Below are 16,965 nucleotides of genomic sequence, written 5' to 3' on the forward strand. Positions count from 1 at the left end.
GTTCACCTATTCTTCCTTCTTCCTTCTAAAATTTGAATAAATTTTAAATTTTGAACGAATTTTAAATTTGAACGAATTTCGATATTGGAACAAAATTTTAATCTTGAACGAATAAATTTTGGATGAATTTCGAAATTTGAACAAATTTAAATTTTGAACGTTTTTTGAATTTTGAACTATTTTTACATTTTGGACGATTTTCAAATTTTGAACGAATTTAAAATGGAACATTTTTAAAATCTGTATACAGAAAAAAAACCTGTAAAATGTTAGTTTTTAAAAATAAAACTATAAACAGAAAAAGGAAAAAAAATAAGAAAACGAAAAACAAAAGGAGGTTACCTAATGGGCCGCGGCCCAGTTACAGCCGCCGGGTCGGAGGGGTGTGCGGCGCCCCGTACCTACCGACCCGGTCGGCATATAGCAGCTCCCGTGATATCCCCACGACGCGTACCTGATTTTTTCCTTGATCGCGCATACTGGGCCACCCCATCCCCATGGTTGCTGTGACTCTGTGACTGGTTTTTGTGGAGGCAACTAACGTGGCGGGCTGTCGAGCGGCAAGTAGCCTAGGCCTTCTTATTTTGTAGTATATTATGTGTTTTATTTGAATGAAATATATTGTTGAAAATAATATGGATTTTCCCGCTGGGAGCACACCTAGACGCAAACGGATACACGATCAAAAACAATTATTTTCATATCCGCGGGAAGACGCAACGGGCGCGCGACCAATTTTCCGCGTCCGATATGCGCTAACTAGCTAGATCACCTTTCTCGAACCATCCAAGCAGTCTGGCCACCCGAGACCAAAGCTGCGAGGGATCATCCTCAAGCTTGACTTTGAGAAGGCCTTTGACCGTGTGAGTTGGGGCTTCCTGAGGGAGGTCCTTCTCCGCAAGGGTTTCTCTCCCATGATTGTACACCGACTTCTGCAGTTGGTCTCGGGCGGCCAGACTGCAGTGAATGTAAATGGTGTCATTGGTGGATACTTCCGAAATGCTCGGGGAGTGCGACAAGGGGACCCTCTCTCCCCGATTCTCTTTGACTTTATGGTGGACTCTTTAGCGGCCATTATTGCTAGGGCCAGCGAGTCGGGGCACCTCCAGGGGGTCGTGCCACACCTCATTCCGGGTGGTGTTACCCACCTCCAATACGCAGACGACACCCTGATCCTCCTTGACCCCTCGGACGTCGGCGTGGCAAACCTTAAGCTTCTGCTCCTTTGTTTCGAGAACATGTCAGGGCTCAAGATCAACTTTGCGAAGAGCGAAGTGGTTGTGACTGGGGTCACCGACCGGGAACGGCTGAGGGTAGCCGATGCCCTTAACTGCAAGCTAGGGAGCTTGCCGTTTACGTACCTTGGCCTTCCTGTTAGCGACAGACCCCTCTCAGTGGCGGACTGGTATTTCCTCACTGAGAAGGTTGGCCACAGGGTGGAACCTTGGCAAGGATTGTTCCTCTCCTCCGCTGGGAGGCTCGAACTTACCAATTCTTGCCTCTCTAGCCTGCCGTTGTTCGCAATGGGGCTTTACCTCTTGCACGATGCGACTCATGGGGCCATGAATCGGCATCGTTCCCGCTTCTTTTGGGAGGGAGTGGGCACCAAACACAAATACCACATGGTTGACTGGGCTACGGTGTGCAAGCCTAAGGCGTTTGGAGGATTGGGTATCCTGAACACGAAGTCCATGAATATCGCTCTCATGCTAAAATGGATTTGGAAGATCTACCAAAACAGCGAGGGGCTATGGGCAGACCTGCTGAGGGCCAAATACCTGGGCGACAACGACCTGTTCTCCCCGGCGGCGCCCACCAAGGGCTCCCAGTTCTGGAATGCCATCCAGAAGATCAAATGGTACTTCAAGATGGGGGCCAGGCACAAGGTGCGCAATGGGAGGCGGACCTATTTCTGGCTTGACTGGTGGACGGGTACGGGACCCTTGCGTCTGTCCTTCCCGCGGCTCTTCGCTTGCTGTGACAATCACTTCGCCACTGTGGAAGGCATCCGCAACAACGAGGGCTGGCGGATCAGATTCAGACGCTCCTTCTGTCTCGCTGAGACGGTGGAATGGGAGAACCTTTGCATGATTTTTGATCTTAACCCTGTTTCGGAGGGGGAGGACGAAGTCCGCTGGGCATTGGAGGCTTCCGGGGAATATTCCACCAACTCAATGTACTGCAAGCTATCCCAGGGTGGGGCAATTGCCCACTTCAAAGAGGTTTGGCGCACTAGGGTGCCGCCTAAGATCCGTGTCTTCCTTTGGCAGCTCATCAGAGGTAGGCTCCCGGCAGGGGACCAGCTGGTGAAGCGGAGGGGCCCCTCCGACGGCAGTTGTGCCCTCTGTGGGGAATGGGAAACTTGCGACCACATCTTCTTCAAGTGTCATATCGCAAAATTCATGTGGGCAGGAATTAGGGAACTCCTGCACTGCTCCTGGAACCCGGCAGGGGCCGCGGATTTCATTGCCATTGTTAATGGCCTTTCGGGTCGTCTCCGTAGGTTAGCGTGGTCTACCTTCGCGGCTCAGTGCTGGGCCCTTTGGAACATCCGCAACAAGCTAGCTATAGAGGGATCCCTGATCAACAATCCGGCTGACACCATCTTCAAAATGTCTATTCATATGCAGAGCTGGAGGGTTCTGGTTAGACCGAGGGACTTACCGCTGCTGGACGCGGCGCTGGACGAGGTTAGGAGACTTCATCGGCGGCTTCGAGACGACGATGGTGGATGATGCGGACGGACAGGGGAGGGACGGCCACCACCTTTCTGCTTTTCTTGTAGTCGCTTGATGCTCTCTTCATGATAGACTGGCTGGTATCCGTGGTTTGTAATAACTAAGGCATCAGACTATTCGCTTGGGTTGTGTGTGTTGTATCCCTACTATGTCATGTGAGCTTTATATATAAAGCTGGGCCAAGGACCTTCCCTTAAAAAAAAAAAACACACCAAAAACGGAACATACCACAAGCATACGTCGCCTTTCGTGCGCTCTACGACTACGAGGCACACGACCGCCGCGCACCCGTGCAGAGCTAGCCGAGCGCGGAGCCCCGGACGTAGGTGTCGATCGGCACCAACCCCAATCTGCGCGGTAGAATTGCTCCACTAGCTAGCCGGCCGGCCGCAGCCACGAGCCCGCGCCACCGGTCCAAACCCCACTAACCCGCCGCGCTACCGTGTCGCTCCCCTGGACCCTATAAATGCCGCCGCGCTACCGTCCCATCTCGATCAGATCATCCCAGTCTCCCAGAGTATTGGAGGCAGCATCGATCATCAAATCAACAAGTGCAGCAGCTAGCTCGCGAGCTAGCTTCACGACATATACGCGGCGTGGTTCGGTCTTGTAGCGGCTTGCGCCGTTGAGAGTAGGGTAGCTGCATCATGCGCGCCATGGCTTGTTTCATGAAGGCCGTTGTGTTTGGCGCCGCCGTTCTGGCTGTATTTGCTCTTGCGGCGGAGGGCCGCGCCGCCCGGAAAGACCTGGGACTGGGCCTCAACCTCGGCGGGGGTGGCGGTGGAGGCCTCGGAGTCGGCACCGGCGGCGGCTTGGGGGTCGGCACGGGTGGCGGCGTGGGGATAGGCTCGGGGATCGGCGTCGGCGTCGGAGGTGGCGGCTCTGGTGCTGGCTCTGGCTCAGGGTCTTACTCAGGCTCCGGCTCCGGCTCCGGGTCGTACTCAGGCTCTGGGTCAGGGTCCGGCTCATCGTCGGCAGGGTCAAACGCGGGCTCCTACGCGGAGTCAGGCGCCGGCTCAAACGCAGGGTCCGGCGGTGCAGGGTCGCACGCTGGTTCAAGCGCCGGCTCGTACGCAGGCTCCAACGCCGGGAACGGAGGGTCCGGCGCGGGCTCGTACGCCGGCTCCGAAGCAGGCTCCTACGCAGGGTCCGGTGCTGGTCCGCATGGAGGGTCCGGGGCCGGCTCGTACGCGGGGTCCAGGGCCGGCTCCTACGCTGGTGGCGGGCATGGCAAGTGAGCTCGCTGCCGGCCGACAGAGCCGATATGCTATGTTATGTACTCCACCATGCAGGATCGCCACCATGCACTGTATCGTATAAATAAGTGTAGGTGGTGAAGGATGAATAAGGTGGTATATGTATACATTTGCCCGGATGAATAATTCAGCATATATGAAGATTGATTTGATATAGTGAATACTCTTTTATGAGGAAATGGTTATATATGAAGGTAGCACGCCAGAGACGTTAACAAGACACCCAATGCGAGTGCTTGATCACGAACACCCCTAAGCCCTCGTTCGGTTAGTCCCAACCCGGCCGGGGATGGGGCCGAATCTCCGTCAACCCCCGTGGGTCTGCCCCGCAGGGATTCATCCCCGTCGAGCAACTTTTTCGTGTTCGGTTAAGCCCCGTGGGGATTTCAGCCCGGCCCAATCCCCTCGAAAACCCTCTATTCCACGGGGGAAAAAATAATCGACCCAGAGCCCGTGGAAAGCTTCCCCAATCGACATCGCGTTTATGTCTCGCTCTCTGGCGACCGCAACAGCGCAACGGCGTTGAGGTGAACGGCATGAACGGCGGCGGCCCATCCATCCCCTTCTTCCGCGCGACCGGGAGGCGCAGGGCGGCGGAGCAACGACAAGGAAGCGCAAGGGGGCGGCGCACTCTCCACCTTCTCTTGCGTGACACAGATGTGAACAGCGGCGGCGCGACGCATGGAAGAACTTCGAGGCAGCGGCGGCGCGATGCGTGGAAGAACTTCGAGGCAGCGGCGACGAGGACGACGTACGCCCCCTCCGACAGAGACCATTATCGGCGCTAATGGCGCTGCCCTGTATTCACGGCTAACTACGGGATCTAACCGAACAGGATAAGCGGAAGGGATTAGAGAGGTGGAAGTGGTTGGAGGATTGGAAGGGATCGGGGTGAGGGTCCGGGGACCACCCAAATCCCTGGCGGGTTAGTTCCCTGGGGGGATTAGTTACACAGGAACCGAACAAGGCCTAACGGGGCAAAAACCTGTTAATGCTACCCCCTCTATGTACTAACAGTTCATATTACAAGCCACGAACACAAGTTTAGGAAACAACACGGCCTTTTTTAAACTAGAAGAATTGAAGAAACAACATGTTCAACCTTCCGTGATCAGCACGCGGAGTCGAAGAGCAATACATGGGCACTACACATTACCAATTTACCATATCTGTATTGTTACTGCACACTTCGAGTTGCTACCATGAAAGCAGAGTAATCCTTCTTGATGTTCTTCAGCCTCGTGAGCTCGCCAACTGTACCGAAATACTGTGTTTATGTAGTAGTAACAAAATATGGTTTGCTGTGATGTTTACTGGCCTACATGTGTTTGGATCAGCGCCATGCATTGTATCGTATAAGTAAGTGTGTAGGTGGTGGGAGATGAATGAGCTGGTATATATGTATACTAGCAAACGAAGGCGCTCTTCATTGTGAAAAAAAGATATATAGGAATTATATATTGATGAGATGCTATGGATGAGGCTGAGTTTTACAATCTCTATAATATGAGTTTATACATGAATTACCTACAGCTTAAATCAGATCTAAGATAGCTGTCTCAAGTGTTTCGTACAGACAGACACACAGAAGGCGTGTGCATTATGTTTACCTCAGAATTGATAAGAAATCATGACTACAAACAATATGACGATGGGTTCATCGGTAGATGCTTACTGTAGACCAGCAGCCCCAAGCTCACCCAAGTAATGACAACTTACTATTCCCTGGACAAATGAGACAATTTGTTTGGTACTGACAACAACAAATGAATATTTAAAATTTAAAATTTATTCTTCATAATTCATTACTTCAACCAAAAATAGGAAGACCACAACTATATCCTCACCCAAGGGTACTCTACATAAGAGGTACGTGGAAGATATAAGAACAGAAAATGCATAGATATCATTGACAAATTACTGCCTACACACAAATAAATTTGATACAACATGCAACAACAACATCCATAATTGCCAACTGATGCTACTTTCCGAACTGGCACGGAGAGCATTACTGCATAACTTCCTTTGGCATCATTTGGCCTTCCATGCCTTGAGATATCGAGAAAAAATAGATCATCAATTAGAGCAAATAAAGTTGTTAATAGAGAAAGAGTTGATGCCTTCTAACTCAACTGATTTTGGTCAGGCTCAGCATTTGTAAAACATATGACAGAGTTTGTGTTTTACTGTATCAGTTTAACCTGCTAAGCAAACAATACTCTAAATAGTTGAGCCATCTAACAATGATCTAAACATCAATGCTAAACAATGAGAAGCCTCCCAAGTGATAGAATTTGTGTTAGGCTTTTCTGATAATCATGCAGCTAGCAGTAATCTTTTAGGTTTTCTAAGTTATGATGCTCTCCTGTAAACAACTTGGTTTCATAGTGTTGTTATGCGACATGAAGAAGGAAATTTCTTGATTCAGTCAACAACATATGCTACAGAGATGCATGCAGATGCATGCATACGGAAGTGAATAGTAGGTTTATTCTCCTGGTGATTACAAATCCCCAAACTTGAAGAAATCTGCACTGGGAGCTGAAAACTCATCATCAAGCTACAGACTTATCTTCCTTTTACATGCCAAACACACACCAAACGTGTACCATTGTATATTAGAGAAAGCATCATAAAAAGTAATTAAACAGCTAGCTGCTAGACAGAAACAGAAAACAAAAGATGAGTACCACTTGGACATCTATGAACAAACAAGACATTAATAATTTCATTCAAGTAACAATTTTCAGATTTAGGAATATTTAGAAGGTTATTATGAATCAATGCTTTAATAAAGCCCACTTTTTGGGATTCAATTTTTTTGGGTGTTTGATCTTACAACATATATCCAAGGATTTAGAAAAATAAGAGTTCATGAAGGGAAGTAGTGAACCGGAGGGAAAGTAGTGAACCGGTGAGAGGGAGATGGTCACATCCGATATTTTAATATGTTCACATCTAGAAACTGGAACGCGAAGTAATTCTCTGGCGGGTTTTTGTAAGAATGCACCAGTCTAGTGTTCTTGTCAAGGCCATACGCAAGCATATACCCATATGGAAACAAAACTGACGAATCAGTGAGAAAGACCCCAATCGAACAGGAACAAATAAATCAATTAATACAGAAATAGCAAAGGGAGGAGATACCGGATGCAAGATGCATTCGACAATGGTTGTCCTGTGGAGACCCTGCCATGCCTTCTTTTCATAGCTTTGATGCGCTGCTAAGTTGAAAAATCAACCAATGAGAACAAATTAGTATCATACCGAGGGAATAGGAAGAAAAGGTTGAACCTACCCTCCAATTTTCACATTAATGGCCGTATATAATATGAAAATATAGCAATTGACATGTCTGCCAGTGAAACACCAAATGAATAGCTTTTGCCTGCACATCATATGCCAAAAGGAGTTTTACCTGACCTAAATAAGTCTAAGAACCATATGTGGATGCCTGCACAATTTTTTCCAGCCAGATACTACATCTTTGTGCTAGCATGGCAAATAAAGATAATAAATAAGCAGCGAATGGAGCAGAGAAGCAGGCAGCACCGAGAAAATAATAAATAACACTAAGCATTAACGATAGACTAGGATGCGTAGGCGCGGCGACACGCCGCGCCCGTGGTGTTGATCTTTTGCCATGCATATACATAGTGCGAATTATTTTTGGAATGCACATATGATCGTTTGCTTTGAGAAGCCATATACATCTTTCTACTGGTTTGCCAGGGCAGGTACTGGTACATGTTCTTCTGGGGAAGGCTAGGCACCACCGATTCATCTTTTCACTGGTTTAGTAAGCAGAAAGGCGAGGCAGGCTATGCAGGGTCGGGCGGTCGGCGCAGGGGAGCTGGAGACTCGGCTTGCTCTCGAAGATGGTGTTCTTGCTTGGTGCAGGTGCCTCCGCGTGGAGGTTGAGATTGAAGGCAAAACTTGCGGGCTCGGCGCAGGCACCTGGTGCTTCGGCCTCTTGCCGATGAGAATGAAGAAATCAGCGCCATGCCTACTGTCAGGGGCGGCGCGTCATGGAGGCCATCCTTGGCTGTGGCCCAGTCTTCCCAACTCAATTTCTCTTTCAAACATTAGATTGAGACCATAAAAAATCAAAATATATCTACATATTACAATATTGGCCCATCCTATCTCATGGGCTGATGAAATTGGCCCTACCTAGTTTGGTCGACACGCTCCGCCATACTGTCTCTGTCTTCTGCTGCCGCAAGATGGTGGGAGGGGATTTGAGGCTCTGGCTGCTCGTCGAGAAGTCGTTTCGCCATCTGCAGGCTCGTCGGCTCGTCGCAGGCGGTCTGGTGCTTGTCGACGACGAAGAAATTAGTGTCGTGGTCACGTCCCTGCCTTCCGCTGCTGCAGGAGTGCAGGATCGTCGGAGAGGACCTAAAGGCTCCAGCTGCTCGTCGAAAAGGTCCGCGTCGCTGTCTCCGTCTGCGCTTTCAGCTGCTTCAAGGTTGTCGGCGGGGACCCGAGGCTCTGTCAGCTGGCGATGTCTCCGTCTGGGCCTTGTGCTGCTGCCTCGTTGTTCTCTAGTGGGATACCCAACGGGATAGGTATTTGGCTGGTAGTTCATTGCAGTTGGAAAACTGTATTGAGGCTTGCTTAAGGCTCAATCTTCAATTTGTTCTGCCAGATGAGAGTAAAAACCTGAACCTTACAGTGAAACCAATAAAGTCAGCAGGCCCCACAGCACGGGTGAGTTTTGACTCACCTTACCTGAGATCAGAACTTCTAAATTTAATGTCCACGCTCCTACAGTTTTGAGAAAATGTTATCAAGCCATTGTTTCGCTGGTTACTTGTCACTTGTCAGACCAAAACATAAAATTACTCTTAACTACCGACTTGGAATTTATTGCGAAGAGTATACAGGTATAATAAAAAAAATGGTATATTGTAGTGCCATGAAACACAACTCCCTAGTTGAGATCATCAAGTAATGAGAACAAAATAAATGTCTGTTTTTCTTAAAGGTGGCATCAACAATTCCTAACAAAGTTATGTTTCTTGTATGGCGATTCACTGAGTGAAGAAAGTGAGCGAATAACAAATAGAATACTAAGGGGTTCATAACATACCTGGAGGGCAATTAATTCAGAAGAACATCTCTTTAATTTTTTTAAAGCCAGCACTAACTATTTCTCTGACGATTCCGTCCTGGCCTTAGAACATCACCTCCTAGAGAAGTATGTTGCGAGTGAAACGATTTTTGTACAACCATTTCATAACAGGTAACAACAGCAGTCTCCACAAAACATTATTATGTGTTGCAGAGGTCCATAATAAAAAAACCATACTCGCTATTCTGGTATATAGGAATCAGAAGTCTTGGAGAAGCTCCCGACTACTGCCCAGATCGATCCATGTTGAGTCCAGGGCTCCAGGAGGTGACAGGATGCCAATTAGGTCATCAACAATTCGCAAAATAGAAAGGAAAACCGTGGCAAGAAGGCAGGCAGGCACATATCAAAATCCAGGAACCTAGTTCGCGATTCATTAGTAATAGGAAGAACATTTACGAACCATAATTGCTTAATTAACAGTGCGGAACTTACTGAAGCTAGCTTCTGAAAAAAACTTACTATAGCTATGGATTATAGTCTTACCTTGATGATAATCATTTCCAAATGAGACAGAAAGAAGATCAGTTACTAAATGAGCTAAAACCTGCAAGTTGAAATGGCCTCACAACTTTAAAAAGAGATTTAAATTGAGAAGTAAAACATTTACAGTACAAAAACATATATAATATGCGGAAACTTAAAGTACATGAGGAAATGTAGAAGTAGCTACATATGTGCAGTTTATGTTAAACAAAGCTAATAAGTTGCACTTTTAATTACCCTACACAGTGGCGAAGACAATAGCGAAGAGAAACTGTAGCTTAATTTTTAAGTAGCATAAGTTCAAATTAAAGTGATTCCTGAAATTAAAGAGAGGAGATACAGATGTGTCTACAGTTAACATATTTTACAAACAGACATGACTGGTGGCTTAACACGTTAATCAAAGAACAATGTTATGCACCACCGGGTAATCCTTAATTCTACACTGTCAAATTTCCGTACTCATAGTAATGAACCAACACTATTAAATATTGAAACACAATTCAGTTCATATGGAGCTTAAAATTCACCAACCATTCATGATATAGCTGCGGCCTGCGGTACCAATCTTAATAGAGTAAGTTCTTTTTGAATTAATACTACATTAATAATGATAAAGATATTGAAATTGCAAAGGTGATTAAGCCTACTTTATGTTTGTAATACACAGCAGATCATTATTAGATGAAAAAAATCCACAAATTAGCACCACGAATCACAGAAGAAGAAAAAATCGACCCTGACCTGAGGCTTTGAACTGCAGGGCATATCTTCTGCATATCAATGCAAGTACGTTCAAAATCTGATAACTGATAAGGAAAACAAAGTAAATGATATGGCCATTCCTGATCAATTTCACTGAATTCAGCTTTCTCCGAACTATGGATGGTGGGGTGTTGATCACCTGTGATAATAGAGAACCTATAAGTCCCAAATGAAAAAGCAATATTTGCTGATGAAGGATAAACTTCTAATCAATGGATGAAAAAATATGGTGAGGTGAATCAAGAACATAACAGGACATATGTAGGAGTCATACGTAGAGAAATCTCATGAGTGAACTAATCTGCATGCCGAGGCTTTTTTATATATCACCAAGGCCTTTTTAGAGCGGGTTAAAATAACTTGAATCAACCAACGCACTTGCCATAAAAAGGAAAGGAAGCTTCATAGGCCTAGATAAGAGGCAGTGAGTGCAATTATGGCAAACATGATGTGCTAGTAAGTGATACACTTGGAAGCTGCAGGACTGGCATGGAAGAACATGGTTTCTAGTTTAAAATTCTTACCACCGAGTGAAAGAGCCAGAAATGGGTGGATCATGAGAAACTAATAAACAAGTGGTGTATCTCAGCTTTCATTAGAAGGGAACAGTAGTGATATAGTAGAATTCCTAATTATCTGTGTGCAAAAAAATGATTTAAATGACTACCATGCAATTAATGTACAATAACAACAAAAAGCAATCAACTAAGTAAGTTCTCAGCTTGCATAACTATTTTAATGTCTATTATGTTTGGCTAGAGCTCATGCTCCTTTCGAGCGCATACACATGCTAATGTAAATTATGTCATTGAGAGGAACATGCTGGAATAATAGAACTAATGCGGTATAATAACTCAATGAGGACGCTGCTGTAGTAAGTAATAACTCAACAATAAACCATCATTCATGTTAATGAATGACCAGCTATGTATGTCCATGTATTGTGTTATGTCCATCTTCTGCTAGACTGAAAGATCAACTATTGTATTGTCTTTCCCCTGGCCACTGAATCTGATATCAATATCATCCCTGACACGACCTTACGTGCTCACCCCATGTTGCTACCTTTTGTCCAAGTCTTACTTCCTAACCATTATGTACACTACAGGTATATAATGCCCTTAAGGCAAGATCAGAGGTGACGCAAAAAAAAATCATTTACTGTTGTTCTAGCTTCACTGTTTACAAACCTGTAAAGCAATTTTCACTTGCCTTCTGAAGCAATAAAAGGGGCTTGATAGTGTAGATAAATCTCATGAGAATTTTATTTTCAGTAATATTTAATAATGTGTAGTTTCTGTATTGTGAGTTGCCAATAATGATCTCCTCAGTTGCTTTGTGAAAATTTCCAATAAATAATAGGAAGGGATAAAGGGGAAAACAGGTGTACACTAACTCATCCCAAAAAAAAATCCCTAGATATATAGCAGTCATTGTCGTTCAATCTAGTAACTGTAACTGAGGAGAAGTGCAACACGAAGACAACCACCATTCTCTTATGTAAGTGATCAAAACATGCAACTATACCCCCAAACACTGAAATATTATTGTACTGCTGTATGTGATTGAGCACGTATGGTTTTCTCTTCTCAGAGAATAAATACAGCAGAAGATAAATAATAGGTGGAGCTTTCTATCCAGCTTCCTTTGAAAACATGAAGCAATAAGATTTTGACTACTTAATGGAGATCAGATAAGTTTGAAAGCACTCTGGTCCTTTTGTCAAGTCGTGTTCCTGGAAAATGGAAACATAGCGCATGCCACGATATGTAAGCAAAATGTAGAGGATGTTTTCTGGAGGTAACTGAAAAATAACATGTACTATCTGCCTCCACTTACAATCACACGGAAATTACTCGATTCACACAGGACTGTAGATAAATTCGATAACTGAAAGAATGATTACCTGCATCCATCCCTAGATTGGATACTGACACTGCTTCTCCAGCAATTACACCAAATGAAATCTCATTTGTTTCCTTACATCAGCCAAATAATCTAGCACCACATCAATTTGAGGAAAAAAAACAGAACCTGCAAAAAAATATGCAGCAACATGGTTTCGGTAAATAAAATTAGAGAAACACAACAGCTGCATATGTGAAACCTTTCACCCAATCCTTTGCGAACTACACCGTAAAGAAGAAACATGGCGCGGGATGCACCGACAATGTGATGGCAAGAGAAAACTGACCTGCACGCCGATTTGGTCACGGTGGATGGAGGACTTCGTTTCCCCCGGCGCAGCAGTAGGGGAGGAAGGTCCAGACGCAGTGGCATGTCTGCGGTCGGCACCGGCAGATGCGCCTCGGCAGTGTCTCACCATCACGCCGTATGGCCACCAGGGCGACAACTTGCAGCAGACATTCTAGACGGACCAGCGCGCTGTTTCTCCTCAAACTCATGACGGCCACCGAGACGCTTGTGTGCGAGATGGCCACGGGCCGTCGGGCCTTGTCCGCGTCGCCCTGGAGTGCGAGCATGCCATGACCGGCGCCATGGGGATGATGCTGCTGGAGAAGAGACACCGAGAGCCTGAGAAGGCGCCGTTGCTGGGGCTGGGCCGCCCTGATGGAGGCGAGACGACTCCACCGACATAGTCGCCGGCTGGGACGACGGGGAAGGCGCTACCACCGCCATCTCCGGGGAAAGACTCGCAGTTTTACCAGCGCATCAGCCGGGAGGAGGAGTCCGCGTCATCAGATGGGGAGGCCACATCGATAGAGAAATAGAAAGAGAAAGGGAAGGTGGACGCCGGCGTGGGAACGGGTGGCCGCCGGGGCTGGGGAGAGGCCGACTGCTACGGGGAACTGGAGGAGATTTTAGAGCAGCTCCACTCCAGCCATGGGCAGGCATCAGGCATGGGCACACACGCGGAGGCTAGTGGAAGAGAAAGGAAGATATCATCAGATGTTTCGGGAGACAAACTGGAGCACCGCTTTGACCGTATAGTGGGGTAAAGACTCGCCGCTTTGATCGCGTGGAGAGCGTGGTAAAGCCATAGGAACCGGTTAAAAAAGGAATTAATTGGTAGATTGTGAAACTGTTAACAGTAAATGCTACAAATCGATTGCCGCCGGTAGCCGGTTGCCCAACCTCTTGAAGAAAAAAGAAGAAAAAATCACAGAAGGTTTAAGAAAAAATGACGGTGCACGTGTCGCTCAAGGAAGAAACTTAACCCATGAAAATTTCTTAATCTACAGTGCCCCGATCAATTAGGGAGCGCTAAATTGTCCTCCTTTTATATAGGGTATAATTTGTAAGTATGTCTACAGTCTTTTGCATCAGACTAATCTTAATCTGAACCTGGTATAGCATAACACTATCTACACTCACACATATAAGAACAAGGCTTCTAAGGATTTACCTAGAATTATCCAGAAGACTTTGTTGTACGAAGAAAAGAGTGTAGATGCCATACCACTTGTTGTGCTTAAACAACCAAATTGTGCCAGTGTAAATCAGGGTGAATATTCATCTATGGCAATGTACAGTAACCATACATTTACTAACCATACCACTATACCTCGGAGCATGCTATATGACATCCTCAAATATGAGAAACGTTTGATTTTGTTTTAGGTATGGAATACCTCGGAGCATGCTATATGACATCCTCAAATATGAGAAACGTTTGATTTTGTTTTAGGTATGGAAGTCTAAGATGCAAATTAAATAAGGAGGTTCTAGTGGCATAGATATATGATAATCTAGGATAAAATCTCAGAAACAAATTTAGTAGTTTGGTTTTGGTGGTTGACCTACAGGCAAGATATCTCTTCACGTGAAAATTTATTCTATAGAGCAAACCAAATTCTTTAACAGCTATGATCGGTGCAGAACATATTAGTATGTCTTCAGCACCTAGAAGAGGTCTATGAGAGAAATCTGGTTATCTGAAACCAAATTTTACCTGTGCATGAAATCTGAGAAGCGAACGCATCCAAGAGTAAGCAAATGATGACTCAGCTACAGATTTCAATCCCATCTTTTGAAATTATAGATAATATTTCTCAACCAAATCCAAGAGGTTTGTTTCCCAATCTTTATGCATTATACCTTCACCTTATTTACGGTCCATGTAGCAATCCCTATCAATCCAGATAATTTATACCTACGATTCAACATATCAGAAGATTACTTCATCAGCTGCCCAATGTGCAGAGGAAAAAACTACAAACTGAAGGGAAGGTTAAGCATTCTTGGATAAATTTTTTTTTTTGTTGTCCTTACCATGGTTGTCTTTGCAGTTCTTTTTCTGTGTTGGATCTTGGCCTCGCAGTAGGTCTTACATATACCATCTCAAAATTGACCGCTTAGCTTGAATATCAAGGATCTAATTGGATATAAATTTTAAAAGTTGTATACGCACCCATAACACGAATTCATCTCCAAGAATATGTATATGCAACTTAGATTAAAATCTGAACCAGAGGTTAGAAATCTTACTTGCTCTATAGTGGAGTCTGGCCTGCAGACATCGCCTGATTCAGGGAAGAAGAGGAGAACAATATTTGCCATAGAGAAATCACGAGGGGAGAGGGCCTGCAAGGGGGATTCATAGGGAGAGATAATGCAGGTATCGGAGGAGAACCACAGTTGCAAAGCGTCGAAGTGCTGCCGCCACTATTGCTCTTACCGCCGACTATGTCACCGGTGAGCACACGGTCATGTTGTCCACTCCGTCACAGCTGTCAACCTCGCGCCCCTCCTCTTCGCCGATGTAGAGCCATCTTCCGCTACCGCTTGCTGTAGAGTCCAGACACGCCGGCAATCACTGCAGCTGCAGCTCGCCATGAAGAAGTAACCGGCCACCGGGGAGCCAAGGAGGCATCGGCCGCCGCGCATCAGATGAAGCTCTAACCGCCGGGGAGCCAAGGACGTAGCGTACGTCGCACATCAGAGAAGACACCGGCCGCCGCGCATCAGAGGACACCCAGCGGTCTGGGAGGCGAGGAGCCGTCGGCTGTCACGGACGTGCCGGCTGCAGGGCATCGGAAGACGCTCCGGCCGCCGGGGAACCGAGAGGGCTGAGTCCGCCGCGGGGCCGAGGAGGCGCGGGTTGCCTGCTGTACGCATCCGAATCATGGTAGAAGGGAAAAATTAGAAAAAGGAGATGTCACCCATCGGAGAAGAAAAGAAGAGGCAACCTACATCTAACCTGTAGAGGGCACCGCCGTGTGTACACTTGTGGCAACCTCCATGGCGTGAAGCGGCAGCGACCAACGCACCAGGGGCGACGACCACGACCGGCTCCCGTAATCCGCGTCGGACGCCTCTGTTTGCTTGCTTGCTCAACTCCGACGGGGCCGCCGCAGGTCCCTGCCTGCTCCACCCCAACGTGGCCGCCGCCAGCCCGCGCGTGCTCTGCCCAAAGATCGCTGCCGCCGCCCCAACATCGTCCCAGGACCGTGCCTTCTCCGTCCCAAGGGCGTCGCCGCCGGCACGCACCTGCCCCGCCCGTCGGTCGCCGTCCCTGGCCCGCGCGTGCTCCGCCCCGAGGCCGCCGCATGCTGCCGTCCCCGCTGAGGCTGCTGCCCTGGCAGGAACCACGCCACCCAGTGATGCGGTGGAGAGGCGGACAAGGAGTGGTAGGAGGAGAGCTGGAGGTAGGTCGGGCGATAGCGGGAGAGGCGTTGGGGATTTGCTCTCCCTGGCAGCTCCGTCAAAGCGATTGGATTAGGCAAAATAGAACCAAGCGGTGGATGAAGATGATGGGGCCGCCCACTCGATCTTTCGGGAGGAAGAGGTGAGAGGCGTTTATTAAATGGAGGCGTTATTGGGGAGACAACTCTGGAAAGCTATCGTGTGGATAGTGGGGCAGGACCGCACCGCTTTGACAATGTGAAGAGCTATTTAGGTCATCTCCAACTCCACGACGCATTTTGGATGTCCAAAAGTGGTCGCGAGCGAGATCCGTTTGCGTCGCCTGCGGATATATTTTGTTCGGCGTCCGTTTACGTCTGGGTGTGCTCCCACCGGGATGATCTATTTTTAGATTTCCAACATATTTGAAAGCAAATAAAGTAGTACTTTTGAAAGCATAGAATCTATACAAAGTAGTTCTAGAACCCTAGACTACATGCTGCCTGACGGGTCGGCCCCGTCGTTGTGTCGCTCCCTCGCTGCTTCTCCGCCGCCTCCCGTGCGGCCGCTAGGGCTCGGTGCGCCGCCGCGTCCTCTTGCAAGCACTGTTGTAGCCTCGCGTTGGCGGCGTCGTCCTTGAGTGTCTCGAAGGACTCGACTATAGCTCTCTGTTTCGCCGCCATCTCCTCCGGGGTTGGCGCATCAGGATCATCGAAAGACCATGATATGTCGGAGTCGGAGTCCTCTGCGGCTGCGGCGGCCGCCACCCTGCGTTGTTCCAGCTCGGCGTCGATCGCCGCATGGGACGCCCGCTCCCCCTCTGCTTCCTTTTCTGCTTCAGCCAGGGCCTCGGCGTCCCTGACCGGGTCGAGGAGATCGGTGTTGTCGTCGGAGTCGAACTCCTCGTCGAAGCTCGAGGCCAGAGGAGGTGGAGGTGGAGGCGCGGCAGCCTGGCCGCGGCCGGCGCTGCTTATGGTAGCTCCGGTGGAGTCTGAGC

General features: G+C 47.5%; 2 long non-coding RNA genes across 3 annotated transcripts; both read right to left on the minus strand.

The window, feature by feature from the left end:
- Positions 1-5,765: 5,765 nt before the first annotated feature.
- Positions 5,766-6,447, minus strand: LOC124681650. The gene is made up of 2 exons (XR_006995997.1): positions 6,131-6,447; positions 5,766-6,046 (listed from the first exon to the last, which is right to left on the minus strand). It is a non-coding gene; the product is annotated as an uncharacterized LOC124681650 (long non-coding RNA).
- Positions 6,448-6,467: 20 nt separating this feature from the next.
- LOC124681548 lies at positions 6,468-14,906 on the minus strand. 2 transcript variants are annotated; one of them, XR_006995961.1, is made up of 4 exons: positions 14,832-14,888; positions 14,616-14,718; positions 14,296-14,496; positions 6,468-7,218 (listed from the first exon to the last, which is right to left on the minus strand). It is a non-coding gene; the product is annotated as an uncharacterized LOC124681548 (long non-coding RNA). The 2 variants fall into 2 exon arrangements; XR_006995935.1 differs by having other exon boundaries at positions 14,616-14,906.
- Positions 14,907-16,965: the final 2,059 nt, after the last annotated feature.

The sequence above is a fragment of the Lolium rigidum genome, chromosome 1, assembly GCF_022539505.1.
Source record: "Lolium rigidum isolate FL_2022 chromosome 1, APGP_CSIRO_Lrig_0.1, whole genome shotgun sequence".
Classification (NCBI taxonomy): Eukaryota; Viridiplantae; Streptophyta; class Magnoliopsida; order Poales; family Poaceae; genus Lolium; species Lolium rigidum.